Here is a 16,864-nt window from a genome sequence, read left to right as displayed (position 1 = left end):
GCGTATCTTATGATGCTATGTGTTGTTAAAGCAGTTTATTGTTATCCTCGTAGGGTTTGTTTATGCAAGGCAGTGCAGCTAATATGCACGTTTGTGTGTACAACACCCACACCCACTCTCAGTCATACGTAGTCAGTAGTCAGTAATAAAAGCACTTTGCTGCTAAATAAATTGAAAATAGTATTAATGCAATAAATGTCCAAGCAGGATTGATTCTGTGTATTTTATAGCATCTGCTATTGCTCTTTGTTTTCAAGCTGCTAATATCTTCAAGTCTGCATAATATTGTTATTTCCAGATGCAATACTGGAGTTTGTCTGACAGTGCCAATATTGGCTTGTATTATTTAGATTTAAGCTTAGGCAGAGATTAACCACTCCATGTGTGAACAATTTCTTATAGCCTGCATTTCTAAAGTACATCTTAGTTCTTACTTTTATTCATTTTCTATCAAATGCAGAAAATGTCTATCTTCTGTTCCTTTAATTTAGTAAAACCTACTGAAATTCAACATAAAAGATCAAATGTATGTGTATTGAGGACAATGGTTACTTTAAAATTATGAAGACAAATTAAACTAGTAGGAGAAACACCTCTTTGTCCCCCTCTGATTTCTGTTACATTAGAGGAGAATGTTACATGGCATAATAACATGCTATTATTCTATGTTTACTCCTTCCATGTAGTTCATTTACAAACACAAGGCACAAGAAAGCAGTGATTATAGTATATAGGTATGGAAAGGCATGTTACCAGTTAATGTAATGAAGCAGCATAATTCATTCCTTGCTGTCTACATTATGTAGAAGGAAGCAAATGTACATTAATCATGCAGAAAGCAGGAAATTGAGATGTATGGAAGGGAAGAGTGATATGATACATGAACCCATCCCCCAGCCTCACATAGCTGGCAACAGGTCCATTTTTGAATAATGCATATTTTGACAGATATGTCATTTGACAGGCAGGGCTGACCAGAAGGGATGTAAGGAAGCAGCCACTTATTAGGAAGAGAAAGGAGGGAACAGAGCATGATTACATCTAATGCAAGTAATACTGACCCAGTTAGCATCTGCTAATGCAGAGGTGCTGGCTAACTGACAGCTTTCAGGCAGCAGCCGCCCATGGGGAATCGTCACGGGGCGCGGACGTTCCTGGTGTGTGATGCATCCTGCAGGGGCTGCTACCAAAGCTAATGCTGCTCAGCACAGTCCAGCCTCAGTTTCCTGACAGCCCTGCTCTGCATGATTCCTACACAGAGAGAAAGGGAAGCTGACTTTGTACTGGTTTGTCCTGGGGCAGAAGCAAAATTCAGTCTCAAGATGCTACCTATGGGAAAAGCAAGAGTGCAGGCCCTGCAGCCTGCAGGGAAGGGGGCAGCCAAGGGGCAGAACTCATGCAGAGGGTACAGGAGCGCAGAGCAGCTCCCAGCCCCACCACTCATCATGCTTGATGTGTACCCATGCTGGGCCTGCCCACATGGCTCACAGAGGGAGACAAACACTTTTAATATCTGCTGTGCCAAGCAGAGCAGCACTTGCATGTTTCTCCCAAAAGCTCCTGCTCCTGGGGTGCGCGACCAGCTTGGTGCTTGCTGTGCTAAGACAAGCAAGACAAAAATCCGGAGTCTGCTCAGCTGGTCCCCAACAGAGCTGTGTCTTGGCATCCTTCTTCTGTCACCCTTTCCCCAAGGCAGAGCACCAGGGAAGGCCAGCAGGGTGGTATCTGGGGTGCCACTTCACTGCTGCACTGCAGGCTCCTCTGAGAAGGGCTGGCAGATCCCAGAGAGCCTTGGAGCTGCTTTGACAGGCCTGAGCCATCCGCTCCTCCAAGATGTGCTGCAGAACCCCAATCCCTTTACCACACACTGCTTTGCCGAGGGAGGTGAGCGGATCTTCACAAGGCCTCTGTCCTGGTATAGTGCCTTTATAACCTCCCTAGTGCTGTCAGTGGGGCAGGCTGGTGGAGGTGGGACATGGGAGTAAAAATCAGGAGCTTTCCAGTTACAACACTGCTTCGTGGGCTCTGCTATTCCGCGCTGGCCGTGGCAGAAGATGACAAAGGGGCCCAGTGCTGCTGCTTGATTAAATTTCAATTCACAAAAATGCTTCATATGACATTCATATATTCTTTTATAAGCATACATACATTTATACATTATTTCAATTGAATAAGGTCATAAAAATGATGAAGATTAAATAGAAAAATCACAGAAAAGAAAACTGCATCTGATGTTCACCAGCCTAGCAAGCTCAATGTTATTATGTTATTTTTATTTTTTTTTTATCTGCTTCCTATTTTTCCACCAGTTGTCACTTAAGGAAAGTTAAAATATTTGTTCTTTATTATGAGTCTCAAAAAGAAGATCACTATTTATTTGATTGCAGGTTTATTTCCTTTTCCCCTCTCAGCTCTGTTTTTTATACCTGTCTTGATTTTAGATTTAGTTTGTGGGAATTTATTTTGCTTTTCCATTTCCCCAAATTCCAACATGCTTTATACTTAACAGAGATCAGATAGATCTTACCAAGGTAAAAGATATTTATCTTGCCTAGGTAGTCTTACACCCAGACAAATAGAAAGTAATAAAAATAAATCCATATGGAGAAAAATGATGCTTATGGAATTGTAGGCATAAGCATTGGGTAAGTCTAAGCTCTTGCACTGGCTTTAGGTAACATATTTTTACATTTCCTTTATTATGAATTATTGGAGGGCTGTTAGCTGAGAGCTCTGGTTCACTTTAATGGCAAACAGTCATTAAAGTCACTCTCCTTGATTTTGATTGTCCTGCCCTCCTTTCTCTTTTCCTCTTCTCCCCATATGTTCCTTCACAACAGGAACTGTAGTGTTTTGCTGTGGAAAAATACTTTTTCAAGAGCCTCTGGATGATATTTTCAGTCACATTTTTGCCACATCATTTTGTCTCCAGCTGCCAGAAGAAATTTGAAATGCATCATAGTCACTACTCAAACTGATAACATGTGAGCGGGCCAGAAGAAATTGTTTATAAAATTTCTGACACAGTATGTCTTGTAATGCTGCTCTGTGTCATGTTCCATAGTTTTATGTCCTAATCTGACATTATGAGATTACATAATGGATTCGATCTTTGAACAAGTATTCCTTTGAAATGTTTGACAGAGTTATGGCACTTCAGGTATTATTTCTTATTATGGACAGATAGGTCAAATCTGCAAACAATTTAATGGCCATACATCGCTACCCTTGTCAAATCAATTCTCCTAGCAAATGTGCTATCGGCAGTAGGAACATTTAGAAGCCTAATCCTTCAAGGTGCTAAGCTTACCCGTCCTCTTGGCTCCAAGTGGAGGTGAAGGCTCTCAGCACCTCACCAGAGTAGGGCTCCAATTAGTCTGCTTTTATAGTGATGCCGAATGCATGGACTTCCTGTACGTATAGGGTTCAAACTACGCTTTAGATTTACTTCACTGAAACATGAGAAGACGCTGTACAACTGTGGATTAAAATGGCTCCATATGCTTCTTGGCTCCAGTATGTGCTGAGGATTTCTTTTTTGCTCTCTCTCAGCTGAGAATTCTGCTTTCAGTTCTGCTGAGCTTAAGAAAAATGTGGTGTTCTCATTAACACTTTAACCCTGCTCCCAAATAAATTACCTCACACCACCATTTAGCTTAGCAGCAGCAGGCAAATTGAAAGGATTTGAGGTGTCAAAAGGGGACCAAACTTGACCTCTGAATACTAGGAAAGAAGTATTTCCTTATTTAAAGAATTGGAGGAAAGAACGGTGCCTGAAATGCACACAGCCTCGCGGAGCAAACACTGATATGATTAATACCTCAAAGAGGCTGTCCAAAGAAGTCTTGAAAGATCTGCTAGCTTCCTTTGTTAAAGCACCAACCTTTTGCATGTGCGCATTAGCTGAAGTGCTATCAGCAAGGTGATAGCATCGCTTACCCATTTTATCTATCTTGCTGTGTAATTTTAGGGGATTTCCTTTTTAACTCATCGAACTGACAAAAGTGTTAATGAAGCAAAGAAAGATCGCACGCAGAGCCAGATGTAGGACCTGTAAGATTTCCAGGGCATTTATTTTGCTTTTTTAAGGCATCAAGACAAAAGCAGCTCACATTTCAGGGCACTGTACCAATGCCACATCCCTGTTTCTCCCCAAAGCTGCCACTTTTACACCTCCTCCCTGCAGACATGTCACACGTAAGCTTTGTGTAGAAGAACGACTGAACCCTGTCAGAGTGACAGCAATAACACAGAGGGACAAGAGGTGCTGTAACAGCCATGAGGAACTGTCACCCCCTCTCTGCTCAGTGTACAGCCAGAGGACAGCACGCCAATGGAGCAGCGAATGCGAATGGCAGCAGATTTCACCAGACCCAGGAAGCACATCCTGGCCCCATCTTCCCGCTGCTTATCCAACACCCTTGGACATGTTTCCCTGCTAAACATTTCAGATATGCAATCCAGGGCTGAGGGAGAAGGAGACAGGGTCATGACCATGAAGTCTGAGAGGGAATGTGTGCGCCTGGGAGGCTGTGGGCGGTGCAGTATGTTCCCTCAAGCCTCATGCAGGTGCACTGAATAAATCAGCCCCAGATTGCTTTAAAGTATGCATGAACATTTTTGTAGCCACAGGAGCATGTTGTGAGGGTGTCTGGGAATGAAAAGAGGGTCAGCACTGGCTCTGTATTGTTATGAAAGATAAGCAATCTAAATCAGGGAGTACATGGTGGTTGTTGGGAGATTCAGATAGTCCTGGAGCACCACCTGAAAAAGGAGGATGAGCAAAATGCAGCTCTGGTATTGGACCTTGTTCTGAAGCCAGAGCTGAAGGTGATAAGACCTCTGAATACACTGGCTGCAAATGATTTGTTTCTGACTCTGCAAGGCCCTGCTGTGAAGAGCCCTGGAGTTGGCAGAGATACAATAAATTCCATAATTTCATGTCCTAATGCTGATTGTTTAATTATTTTTTTTTCCGAAGCTACTAAAATAAATGTTTTAAACAGGTGGTTTAAAATATTTTTTCACAGTACCGTGGTGCCTCTGCTTGCTAGGAAGGCATTTGTGTTCACAGAAGAGCAAAATCAATATGCACCTATTCAGTATAAATATTCCAATATAAAAGTTCATTCTATATTAACTGATTCCTGAAGAAGCAGCATTTAGCTGTAGTACTGCATAGTGTTAAGTAGTGATGGCAAAACTGATGTTAGCATCAAATGAGAATGAATAAGAACTGAGTTGATAATGGGAAAATACCTTTCATAGCACATTCATTAAAATGTATTTATCTAATTCTTCCCTTATATTTCTTCTGAAGTACACAGTTCATTGTATTTTCTTCTTGCCATTCCAGTTTATTGCAATGGTATGAATTCCTACTGTGCTGACTGAGCCTCTGTATAAATGTTCATGCACACACATAACATTCTTAAGGTGATTTGAACAGCTTTGGCTTTAGAATAGGTGTTTCAAGAGTGCTCAGTAACTCTCAGTGAAGGCACATTGTAAAAACAAGGGGAGTGTTTTATTAAATCTTTCCTTCTGCATTAAGTAATTCTGGTTTCTCTTAGGAAGTACATAAGAAGGGACATTTTGACAATGAACATAGTGAAATTACAGCATTTTGACACTGTTTCGAATAAACAGGAAGATATATCATCTTATTTCTGCATTTTTCATAGAGGTGTTGGCATGGTTAAAATCACCTCATATTTGCCATTACAAGACTGTGGTCTGACATGTTTATTGTTCTCTGAATTTTTAATCAGAACAGCTGAGATTTGCTGTGACTCACAATGATTTTTTAATCAAATAAAAATGTTTAACCATCCCTGATAATGAGTTGAGAGAAAAATAGGTTGATTTGTTCCTGTTAAAAAAAATAATAATAAAATAAGCAGATGTTGAAAAAACTTTTCCATGCATTGGCACAGGAAAGTTGTCAGGATACTCGTTCTGCTGCTCAGGGCCTGTCTGATCCTATTCTTGAGGAAAGATCTACCACACTCGGCAAGGTTTCCAGCAAAAGCATTGTACACACACACACACACACACACACACAAAAAAAAAAAAAAAAAAAAACACAGAACAAAACATTAAAGTAATTCAGCTTGTGTGAGTTTACAGATTCAGTCGTGTTTAGTAATGCAATCATGTAGATGCCACTAGATGTAGTGTCTGCATCTTGGCAAAAGCATCGTCTCGGTGAAGCTGCAGTGACCACGCAGCTGCTACCCTTCACCTCTGTTTAGCACTGCGTTGCTCAACAGGTTAGTAACGTGAGTTTTGCACACTAAACAGACCTTTAATCAGTGGCTGTTAAGAATTGCTAAGGCAAAATATTGTCAGTGCATCTTCACTTTATCTGCATTTTTAACCAGAAGATATAAATGATTTTTAAAAGCATCAGTTAATAAAGATGTGTATTTGTTATGAGGGATTTTTAATTTTTATTCACAAACCTCAGGAACATGATATTATATTGTATATGGTTTAATCCTATATAAATAACATTCAGAATTGTGTATGTGTATCATCTTCAACTAGTAGAGCACTGTAGTGTGTGCTTAATTTTAGATATATAAGGAAATTCCATGGAAGTTAAATGAAATAAAAAATATATACTTTGAATGTTTTTCCAAATATGTATAGATATACAACAAGTATCTCAATCAAGTTCACTTGCAACACCTTAAATATAAATGAAGTAATTGCTCTCAAGTTATACTCAGGTACCACTTCTGTGCTTGCAAGACATGTAATATAGGCTTGAGAAAATTGTTGTAGGTTGATATTCTCTACAGATTACACAACCAGATCCGATTTTCATAACATTTTTGGCCATACAAATACAAGTTCTAAACCTATGCTGGCCATAAATGAGAAACAATTTAGTAAGTGAACACTTTTCCTCTAACAAATAACCAGAAGCACCACTTTACAGATATATTCAGTAAAGTTGAGCCAGGTCTTAAAACTTTATCTTTCCTTTTTCTTTGTATGATTTAAATATTTACATGACTGCTATCAGTTTAATATGCTATCTTTGATCACATAAAAATATATGATTAAGTACCTCAGTGGCTTTGTCTGTATCAGTGCTAATATATCCATTTACAAAGGTTATTGTCTGAGCTCCTGAAAGCATGATATCACTAAGGGTTTAATTTATTGGATAAGTAGCCATGTTTCTTCTTAGGGAAATACAGAATTGCATGTATACCCTCAGGAGAATTTCTGAAGAAATTCATGACCAAGAAGTTTGCCTTCTACATTTCTAGACAGCTCAAGCAGTGAAGGACTAAGAGAGAGTTGAAGGCTGAGCTTATGGTGGGAGGGGACCACTGTTGTCCGTAGTCCAGCCTCATGCTCAGATCAGGTTTATTGTCATCTCCAAACCAGGCCAGCCAGAGCTTCAAAAGCGTCAAAAACCTGCAAGGCTGAAGGTTTGAAAGACTCCCTGGCTGACCTGCTCCAGCACTGTGCTGCCTCCAGGGGCATTGTAGCAGTACTGGTGTTCAGTATCCTGCTCAGCAGAAGCCAAAGGGCCATGGAGGTCGTTGCCAGGTGGCTTAGTGGAGGTCTGTAATTTATTTACGTGAGAATTTTCTGCCGACTCTCAGAGAGAAGTAGCAAACTAGAAACCAGGAATTGAGCTGGCTTGTCATTTTTGTTGACTTCATTTTTTCTTATCTGAGACTTTCACTTACTAGCAGAGGTCTCCCAAAAGTGGAAAAGTTTGCCACAGAAGCAAACTTGGACACTGCACTGTGAGGGGGTGGGACTGAAGTCTCGCTTGTATTAGAAGGTCACACTGAAGAATCTCTGCAGCTTGATCCAGCAGCTCCTGGCGAGAGATTAAGCGAGCCACATGATCTAGCTAAAAGTCTTTTGTGATCCTGAAGATCTTGGAAATGTAAGCAATACATTCAAATGTAATGTTGGAAGCAGGTTGCTGCTTGCAAGCTCATTCCAGCCTGCAAGCTTGCTGCAGCTTGTGAATTTAATTTTAGCTCTGGAACTTGCTCCAGTTTTGAAGGATTACAGAAATCCTGAAAGAAGCCAGATTTCTCACATGCACCAAGAATAGTGTGTTTTCTTAAGAATTAAGCCCTCTCCTCCCCCCTTAAAAAAGGAGTGTGCTCCCAGCACCAAGGTTTTGAACAGGGTTTTCCCACCTGTCAAACACATGCTGGGCCACCTGGCCATTGCTATGCTATTTGATAGCGATTATTGCTCACTCCTTTCTTCCCAGCAGCTCCGGCTTTGCTACAAGGATTTAATTAGTGAGCTTTTCCCAGCCCCAGAACAAGGAGACACAAAGAAGACCAGGAGCCAAAGTTGTTTGGTGCTGCGTTTTGTATTGTGTCCTGCTTTGCTTTGTCTCTGCCACCCGCATCATCAATAAAACAATAAGACTATTTTAAAAGTTAGAGCAGCATTTGTTTGACTAACAGCCTGCTCCTTCCAAAGTATTTGTATTTGAGCTATTGAACATTCATTATGTATTAGACACTCAGCCTTGTAAAATTGATCCAGGAGAGGCACACCATACCGGGATTTGCCTCGCCTACAAACAGCAGCTTGGGCTGTCACCCCCAAGAGATCGCAGTCCAAATCCCGCAGCAGGACAAGACAACAGGGCAGCAGGCTTGCCCACGTGTTGAAATTGAGGAGGGGCCGCTAAGACTGACCCACCAGAAGCTGGGCTTTAAGGTCTGAAATAACCCTGCAGCCCTTAGACAGGGGCTGGCAAAGGCAAAAAGGGTCACGCATATGGCTCATGGGCAATGCCAGACTATTCATACAAGCACAGAAAATACACATATAGGGAGATGAAATTAAATATATATATATATATATAAAAAAAAAAAAAAAAGAATCTGTAATATAATCATGTAATCAAAGAATATATTGCTTTAGTTTCCACATTCAAGCAGATAGCAAAAGCTTTCTGAGGCAGCCTACCAGTAAAAGCACAATAATAGCTCTTTTCCTGACCATTAATTCACACATCATGCAATCAGTCAAATGAATCTGTCCTCCTTTGCAGCTCTTGTGGAGATTGCTGTCCTCTCAGCTCCAATGAAAGAGACCCCGACTCAGTAGCCTGTGTCTTCCTTTAATTAGAGCCAGTGATGGCCCACGGACAGGATCATTTTGCCAACAGCCATATATCACACGGCCGTCGCTCCCTGGCACCAGCAGATTGCTGTCTATAAACACAGCATCTTTGATATGGAGGCAGCAAGCATGGGAACACCCTGCGAGGCCACAAAGAGAGCTCTTCTAGACCTCCTCTCTGAGGCTGTCCCACACTGTCTGGCTGGGTTTTCCTGTGATCCCAAGCTTTAATTTTTATCCCATATCAGAGCTGAAAGTGGCCTGTCAGCCTTGAACAAGCCTTTGAAAATGCCTGTGTAGGCAGTCTCATCTCAGTTCTGAGCTTAACTGCTCCGAAGCAATCTGCATTTTAAGGAGAAACAGCTTTGTCAGTCCATCAACTTTCCTCTGTTGCTGCTGCTGCATATTTTATGTCACCACCATAATACAAAATGAATATTCCATATTGCAAAATTAATACTGGAAATGTTTCCTGTGCATTTTATGGAATTATCTGTGCTTAGCTTTCTCATGATTGTCTTACTTTCCTCTCTAGAGAATTAATAGGATTATTATCAAGGGCAAACAAGCCTGGAATTAATCTGATTTAATGTTTAATTATTACTTATGATGATTTTTAGATTACATACCAGCATTGTAGACTGCCATTTTACAAGCCAGAACAGAGAGATGCATGGTATGCTGGGGCACTGGGATTACTCTGAGACCTCGTCAGTGACGTTTTTCGGCAGCAGCATCAGAGACTGCATGGGGTGAGGCTTAGTGCAAATTGCTGTTCTCTAATCAAGAGAGCAGGAACAGCACTTGGACAGGAAGCTGAAAAAAAAAAAAAAAAAAAAAAAAACAATAAAAATTTTAAAGCTGAACTGAGAGCCACCACTTGGATAATTTAGTATCAAGCACAGCTCAGGTCTCAAAGCCTTCTCTGGCAGCAGCTGTTGTCTGGGAGGTTGCACTGAGCAATTGTTATGGAAAGGGAAAAGAAAGAACCCAAAAGAGTATTGTTGCACATGTGTTCATTATCACTTATGTAAATGGAATGGAGTATTTCTGTGGCTTCTTTAGAAAACTGATAGGGTTGTGGTTGTGGTTTTTTTGTTGGTGGTGGTGGTGGTTTTTGTTTTTGTTTTCATTTGTGTATACCTGAGTCTGCCTTGTGTGGTGAAATCCTAAACAATACAGATGAAATTTTGGCCTCCCTGAAGTTCATGGAAAATATCCAATTGGTTTCAAGGACAGGGAGGCAGTAAGAGGCTGATTCTCACCTGCTCTTTGCTGTCTGAGAAGCGAAGCATCAAGCAGGATGGGTGTTTCAGTACCCACAGGAAAAAATTAATCTTTCAGGGGGCACTTTCCTCTCAGTCAAGGAGCAAAGGCAGACACCTGTCCATGCTAGAAGTCCTGTGGCAGCAGGACCTGCACCATCCCTGCTGCCTGCATTGCTCTGCAGCAGCACGTTTAGGAACAGGTTGTGCCGAGGAGCTCTGTGTTGGGGTGAACTGGAGCCACAATGGCCCATAGGAGGGCTGAGCTCTGCTGGGGATGCCCTGAAGATCTTCTCTGCAGCCCGTGGGCAGCCTCTTTCTGGGAAGACAGGGATCACACATAAGCAAAATAGGTCTCTTTTTTTATGGTTTAGGGCTCTGCAGTAGGGGAATGGATGCATGATGATCTCTTGAGGACTCTTCCTAATCTCTTTAAGCCCCCAAACCCCATGCCAATCAGTGTGTAGGCATCAAAATCAACAGCATGGCAGCACTGTCCCCATAAAGCCAGGGGTGCAGGCCCTGGGGTAGTGCTGTCTGCAGCGGGGTTCATGGTCTGCATTACTGCAAGGCTGGGTGGGAGCAGGAACCGTGTCCTCAGGTTTAGCAGGGTTGGAAATACTCTGTTTCTACTCCCTTTACCCAGAAGAAAGAATTGCTCTTATATTTCTCTTTTTCTCTTCTTCATTTTTTTTTAACTTTAAGAGTTATGGAGCTAAATAATGGAGCTAAAGGGTGACTAAACACTGAATGCAAATTTTTAATTTAAAATAGGACTTATCACCTCCCAGCAAATTCCAGACAAATTGTGCCTAAAAACTCCTTATTAAACATTGCTTATTGTTGTTCACCTTTGAAATTTAGTTTACATAAAGATTTAGGGGTAGGGCCAAATAATTACATGGCAGGATAATCTGTTCTGCTTATATATGGTTATAATAATTTAAAAAATCTACCCATGGAGTAGTTCAGAAACAAATATTCCTCAGCAGCTATTTTGGGTCAACTCAATGCATAGTCTATTAGAGGTATTACTTCTGCTGCAGAGTAATGAATCATATTTGCAGTCAGGAAGTCACTTGTGTAATTGTCACTAAATATAATGAATACAGTGCTATTTAAAGGGTTTCAGGACCGCCTGATGTTATGGAAGGTGCTATTTCTCTGGAGCAGGAGGGTAGAAGCCAGATTTCCCAGCTGCCTTCAGTTCTTATAACGAAAGAAAGGACACTGCCAGGATTTGTGCAATGGGATGCTGTCACACTCAGAATTCCTAGGTAAAGTTTAAAAAGGGCTTCTTAACTTGGAAAATTTAGTTCTCAATTGCTTATAAAAGTATAGCAAAATTCCTCTGTGTATTAAAGCCTAGCTTATTAGTTTAAAAATCGTTCCTTTTGATTATTTATTCTGAGGCCTGTGTTAACAGCGCTAAAACCCACATTGCAAATCGAAGCAGAGACTCTGAAAATACCCTGGTTGTGGCAGATAAATTCCCTGGTGCTTCGTTTGACAAAAAGATGGATTAGAACAAGCTCTGGAGTGTTATTATTACCACCTCCATGAAAGATTGTTTCTTTTATTTGTATTAATTAGTGATTAGTGCTTTATATGACTTCAGCTCTATCAGATGTTTTGAATGAGATGTATTGCTTTCCGTAGTTTCTTATCTGAAGGGAACCCTGACAGAAAAACAGTGTCACAGCCCATGGAGCACAAGGAAACCATTCATGTGGCCACACACTGCACTTGGGGACTGACATGTAAGTGGAGAGTCTCTGTGTCATGGCAGAAAGCCCAACCAAATTCCTCTGAGGGGAAGCAAAGCAAAGGGCAGCACTTGGCCTCTCCACCGTCATCAGACATAGAGGGTGTGGGAGATGTCATAGCCAAAGGCTTCATAGACAGTTCAGCCTCTTACTGCCAGGCAAATGTTACGGGTTAGGCAGCAGCTCCTGGTCTTGCAGCTGTTGGTGTGGCTCTGAGTCATTACAGCTCATCCTGGAGGGCCTTCTTGTCCAAATCCTTCTGGCTTCACTTTCTCTGTTCAGTATGAGCAAAGGCCTTTTTTCTGCCTGGGAAAAGGCACTTGAAGGAGAAGTTATGTAGGTAGATGGAGAAGGCTGTGTTTAAGAACCTTGAAGTATTAATGATCCCAGGTTTAGCCTGAGGAGTTCTCAAAATGGAAAAATACAAGGCAGGTTGCTAAGAGTTAGGCCTGCACTTCAGCTTCCTATCTGAGAAGAAAAAAGAGTCTTCCTGAGATTTCATGCCTTTTGTCCATAAAAAGGACCACATCATCTTGGATGTGATGAAGAGGGGCAGTTGTTTAAGATACCACTTAATGCGGGACTGATATTTTGTCAGGTGGCTGTACAAAAGTCAGTGGTGTGCCATTTATGGCCCAGGTTATGTTAAAAGGATAGTTTTAAAATAGCCCATTGTACGTCATCAGCTGATCTGTCATTTTCCATAATTCATGAGCACTGGGGCAAGATTAGACAATAGAGTCTTAGGCGAGAATTCATTAATTTCCTCCATGTTTTTAGAAATGTCAGAGGTGTAAAGCTGAGAATAATAAAAGTCAAACTCCCTAGATATATCTACTGTGTTAGGAAGAATATTACTCTGAGCATCCCTGATAGTACACAGTGTCTTAGTGTGCATGTGTCTTTAATTGGTATGCAAGGAGTTTATCTACTTTACTGCCTGCACTTATCAGAAAAGATATAAAATGGGATGGTGGTAATGGCTGCCTTCAAAGAAAAAGATATGTTCTTTCAAGGGTGTAAGTGCAATAAATCTTTCTAGTTTAAGGGCTCACTGGAAGCAGAAGGATTCTGTACTGCTGACAACTGAATGTGGGGAACTTTCCCAGGGGAAAACAAATCATGTTTCTCTATTCAAAATATAGTAAAGAGTCACTGAAATGCAGTACTCCAGAATGTATATTACAATATTTTCTATTGACTCCTTTTTCAATTAAGACACACTTGCATACTAAAATGTTTCTCAGATGGTTAATATAAGGTATCTGGCACTGGACATACTTAGAATACACTTGTGAATGGTGAATGATTCCCACAGTAATCTGCAGTTAAAAAAAAAAAAAAAAAAAAAAAGTTTACTTTAGGTCTTTCTGTTTGTTTGTTTGTTTGTTTGTTTGTTTGTTTTGTTGATGTTTGTTTAACTATATGATAGGAATTAATTTGACTGGAATAAAAGAGACAGTGCCGGAATTACTTGCTCTTCCAGAAACATTCTGTGCATCTACGGAAAGCAGGGTTAATACTACAGGCACCTACAGGGTCTTTTGTGAGTTGAAAAGAAATAGGTGCATTTACTTTAGAAAACCCCACATTATTCATAAGAATCAAACATTGTGCCTGACTGTTATGGAGAAACAAAAAAGACAAGGGTATTTTAAATTGATCTGTCAGGATGGTGCTTGCCAGTGCTCACTTTGCTCATGCAGCCAACAACTGATGTTAGCATGAATTTGAATAATTCCTCTTGCTTTGAATAATGACCATGAAAGTTGAGTAATGGTACCTAACAAATTTGCTAACTTTTGAGGAACTGGGTCTTATCTGAGACTGTTTGCTCCTCATCTCCCCCCGCCCCTAATTGCAGCGAGGTGCTCCACACAGCCTATGACTAAACATAATGCAATTTGATTTGTGTTGCAGTGTTCTCCAAAGAACAAATCTGTAAAATTACAGCATGTGAAAGCTTAACACAATGATATAAAATGGCAGTGGCATGGTTCATATCTTAAACTGACAGACTGATGGTGATTATTGCAAGGACAATGCCCTGCATATGTCAAACGATTTGCAAATAATTTATGTCACCTTATCCTCCATTATTGTTTTTGCAGAGGACATAAACTGTGTCACTAATATTAAACTGTCGGCAAAAAAAAGCCTACCTCAGCTTTTTCCTAGCTGAGAATGCAAAGACATCTGCACAGAGACAAACATGCATATGGCCATCATTTGTCCAACATCTTACACATTGTGAAGGTTTTTTACTTGAAATGCCAACCTATGTGGCAGATGATGTATGTGTTTCTTCAGTCCTGTGATTACCAGCACAGAGCTGCTGTGCAGTGCTCTTCACCTCATCAGTTCCACAAGCTGCACTCCAAGGTGTGTGAAACATTTGCAGGAAGATGGCATCTGACATGCAGCAAGGCGAAAGCATTCTGGTGTGAATATTTGACTCCAGATTTTGTTCAAATCAGGGTCAGATTCTGACCTGGAGAAATTAGTGTGGGTAGAGATTTAGCACTACAAAATAGCAATTTGAAAACTAGAATGAATATATTTTAAAGATTGGAAAGCAGAGGAAAGTGGTGCTGTCTCCTGGGTGACTCCCAAGGGGCTGCAATGGAGAGGGGAAGGGGTAGTCTTTATAAATGACCTGGGTTTTATTTGTTTGGAAATAAGCAGAGGACAAAGCAGTCTTGGTTATTTCTATTTGTTAAGTTGCATCATCTCAACTGCTGGGTTCTTTGTTTAGGTTTTAATGCTTCATTTATTACTACCAAGAAATGCCTTTGAAGGGTTATTTTCAGAGGCTGTTGTGGTTAAAAGAGAAGCAAAGAATGCAGTGCGATGGCTGGAGCATGGAGCTGGAAAGCCAGCCTCAAGCCTCCTGGTCTAGATTTTGCCCTGCTCACATTTGGGACAAATTAATTGCAACTGCTGTGGCTTGACTCAACTCTTCTGTCAGACAGGTTTTTAGATCTGACTCATCCACTTGGATAAGTTTGCCAAATATTTCGTAATCTTTGGCTAGAAATCACTCGTTTGATTGCAGACCAGTGACGTTTCAAATGTGTCATGTAGTGATGCATCAAACAACTTCTGCTGGCTTCAGCGCAAGTGATGGCTCCAACTCACTGTGGTGAGGAGCACAACATACAGAGAAACTCACTCATCTGATTTAAGGATTGAAAGGTAACTCCAGTCTCTTATTGCTACCAGTTTTTCCTCTTTTGAAAGCCTCATTTAAGCATTTCACACTTTTAACCCCCTCAGGAGTGAGGAATCTGCTCCTTGCCCTTCCACACTTTTCTCAGCCTGCTCCTCAGTAAATCACGTTTTATGACTACATTGATCATTTTTATTATCATAATACAAGAATGCCAAAGAAATTTGAGAGAGATGCATTATCCAAATGAGTTTTAATCTTACTTCCCATTATTTTGCAGTGGTGAATTTTGTCAAAAAAAAAAAAAAATATATATATATATATATATATATATATATATATATATATATACACACATATATATATATACACATATATATATATATATACACATATATATATATCAATTACTTCATTATTTCAATTTTTTATGATTCATAAGTTAGAAAAGTAGATTTTAGGTATTATAGTCTATAAAAATACACCATGTAGCTGATTTGCTTTGTAAGCCTTCTATTTCCTGTGGAACCAGCATTTGGAGTCACTACTGCAGAAGGTGATAGGGTTGTAGGATGCTTCTTAGTCTGAGCAAACCCTAGAAAGCATGCTGGCTTCTCTGTTTCTTCTAAGGTGATTTTACTGGTGTGAGGAATCTTGTTCAGTGCAGACTGGGTGATGGGGTCCACAGGCCTAAGCTTCTCCCCCCAGTGCAGGAAGACCAGGAAGCAGCACCAAGGGGGGGGTGGGTCTCACAAACAGGAGCTGTGAGGAAGGCAGGATGGCACCAGGAACATGCACCGAACCAAATGAAAGCTCCTCCTTTGAAACCAGAGTGCACGAGCTGTCCTGTGTGTGTCAAAAGCGTTTCCATCAGATGATGGGCAGCATTACAGCAGTGTGTTTCAACACAGCAGAAAGACCTTTGCACTCATACTTGTAGTATGGAAGCTAGCAGCCAGATCTAGCCTAATTCTGGTGATCTTCACATACACGTGCATTAAACTACACACCTTTTACAAAACACTATAGCCTATGACAAAATACGCTGGGGATAAATTTATTTAAGTAGATAAAAGTGTACCCTTCCCATAATGCTCCCAAACTAATGATCTTCATCAACTGGTTCCTTAAACATGCCACAACACAGACTTAAGCTGCAATTGAAAGAGATCTCGGTGATAGTTTGTAATCTTAGCTATACACTTCTTGGCTAGGAGGCATCATAGATCAAGATACTGCTCACTTCTGGGGGAAAGAGCCAACAGGAACTGCAGAGAAATTTTAGAGAGGAATTTGCAGTAATCAAGGTAGAAACAGAAGTGGACCTAAAAGGAAGTTTTTATTGTCTTCAGAAGAGAAGAAAGTGGAAGCTCTTAGCCCAACAGATGGCTAACATCTGAAAAATGAGAGGTAATTTTCACAGAATAAACTCAGGTGATAATCCTGGGCCTCAGTGACAAAACTGCTGATCACAAGAGTGAGAGAATGGAGTGACCAGAAATAGATAGCTTCAAAGTCAAGAAAACCTGGCCAAAATT

The 16,864-nt window shown here is 40.7% G+C and overlaps 1 long non-coding RNA gene across 3 annotated transcripts in view; it reads right to left on the bottom strand.

Annotated features, from left to right (window-relative positions):
- The window catches only part of LOC140002944 (uncharacterized), a 129,734-nt gene that overhangs the window by 108,214 nt on the left and 4,656 nt on the right, over window positions 1-16,864 (bottom strand). For 2 of the 3 annotated variants that reach the window (XR_011810685.1, XR_011810686.1), the window contains exon 2: window positions 9,756-9,942. The exons of the other annotated variant lie outside the window; for it this stretch is intronic. This is a non-coding gene — a long non-coding RNA (uncharacterized lncRNA). The remainder of the gene's footprint in view (window positions 1-9,755; window positions 9,943-16,864) is intronic. 3 annotated transcript variants of the gene reach the window in all.

This window comes from Anas platyrhynchos, chromosome 7, assembly GCF_047663525.1.
Source record: "Anas platyrhynchos isolate ZD024472 breed Pekin duck chromosome 7, IASCAAS_PekinDuck_T2T, whole genome shotgun sequence".
Taxonomy (NCBI): domain Eukaryota; kingdom Metazoa; phylum Chordata; class Aves; order Anseriformes; family Anatidae; genus Anas; species Anas platyrhynchos.
Note: the sequence above shows the minus strand (reverse complement) of the source record. Positions and strands in the feature narration are given on the sequence as shown.